The sequence below is a fragment of the Octodon degus genome, unplaced genomic scaffold (assembly GCF_000260255.1).
Source record: "Octodon degus isolate 3935 unplaced genomic scaffold, OctDeg1.0 scaffold00093, whole genome shotgun sequence".
NCBI classification, from domain to species: domain Eukaryota; kingdom Metazoa; phylum Chordata; class Mammalia; order Rodentia; family Octodontidae; genus Octodon; species Octodon degus.
The window spans coordinates 8,014,749-8,016,009 of NW_004524669.1; the positions used below are offsets into that span (position 1 = coordinate 8,014,749).

Below are 1,261 nucleotides of genomic sequence, written 5' to 3' on the forward strand. Positions count from 1 at the left end.
GGATAGTCCTTGAAGGGGACAGTGGATCCCAGCCCTTTACTCCTTTTTTTTTTTTTTTTTTTTCCTTCCACGCCATAAAATGAGCATTTTTACTCCACCATGCACTTACACCCTGAATGCTGCCTTTGTCACAGGCCAAAAACAATGGGGCCAACAGACATGGACTAGACCTTCTCAAACCCTGAGGCTGATTACCAGAAATTGATCACCTTAGGAGTTTGTGGCAATAATGAGGACTAACATGTAAGGTCTAAATTAAAATTCATACTTTCTGATTTCAAAACTTACCACAATATAGCTACAGTAACCAAAGCAGTACAAACATATTAAGACAGAACAGGACCTCAGAAATAAATCCTCACATACATAGACTGATTTTTTTTTTTTTCCGGATGTAACATCAGCTTTATTGGGTTTGGGCAGCAACTATACCCTGGCTGGGGGCACAGTCAGCCCTCACAGGTTGTTGAGCTCCAGCAGAGTCTGGTCCAGGGTCTGGCGAATCTCCACATTCTCCTCCTTGGCACTGGCCAAGGTCTCTTCCAGGTCATCAATGGTTTTCTCTAACTTTGCCACAGATCTTTCGGCAAACTCTGCCTGGGTCTCAGCCTCCTTCAGCTTTTCCTCTAGCAGTTTGATCTCCTCTTCATATTTGTCCTCTTTGGTGGAATACTCCTCCTCTGAGGCCATCAGGGACTTGAGGGCCTGGTCCATGGTTCGAAGTTCCTCCTCCAGCTGCCTGGCTCAGCTCTCGACCACCTCAGCTCTTTCTTCTGAGCGCTCCAGTTCTCCCTCTAGGATCACTAGTTTCCTGGCCACCTCTTCATATTTGCGATCTGAGTCTTCGGCAATGTGCTTGGCCTCCTTCAGCTGCATCTCCTGCAGCTCCATCTTTTCCTCATCCTTCATGGCCCTGTTCTCAATGACCTTCATTCCTCTCTCGCTCTCATCAGCTGCCTTCTCAGCCTCCTCCAGCTTTTGCAGGGCTGTAGCAAGGCGCTCCTGGGCTCGGTCCAGCTCTTCCTCTACCAGCTGAATGTGGCGGTTCAGGGAGGCCACATCTGCCTCAGCGTCGGTGGCCTTCTTTTCAGCCTGCTCCAGTTTCTCCTGGGCATCCTTTACTGCTTCAGAATACTTTTCCACCTCATCCTCTGTCCCCTTCAGCTTCTTCTGGAGGCCCTGCTGTTCTTCCTCCAGCTGCTTGCAGCGGTCTTCAGCCTGCTTCTTGTCAGCTTCAGCCTGCTCCGCGCGGTCGATGGCG

The 1,261-nt window shown here is 49.6% G+C and overlaps 1 protein-coding gene and 1 pseudogene across 5 annotated transcripts in view; both read right to left on the minus strand.

Moving 5' to 3' along the window:
- The window catches only part of Sirt3 (sirtuin 3), a 27,367-nt gene that overhangs the window by 10,834 nt on the left and 15,272 nt on the right, over positions 1 to 1,261 (minus strand). The gene's annotated exons all lie outside the window — the stretch shown is intronic.
- On the minus strand, positions 403 to 1,255 carry LOC105743041 (annotated as a pseudogene).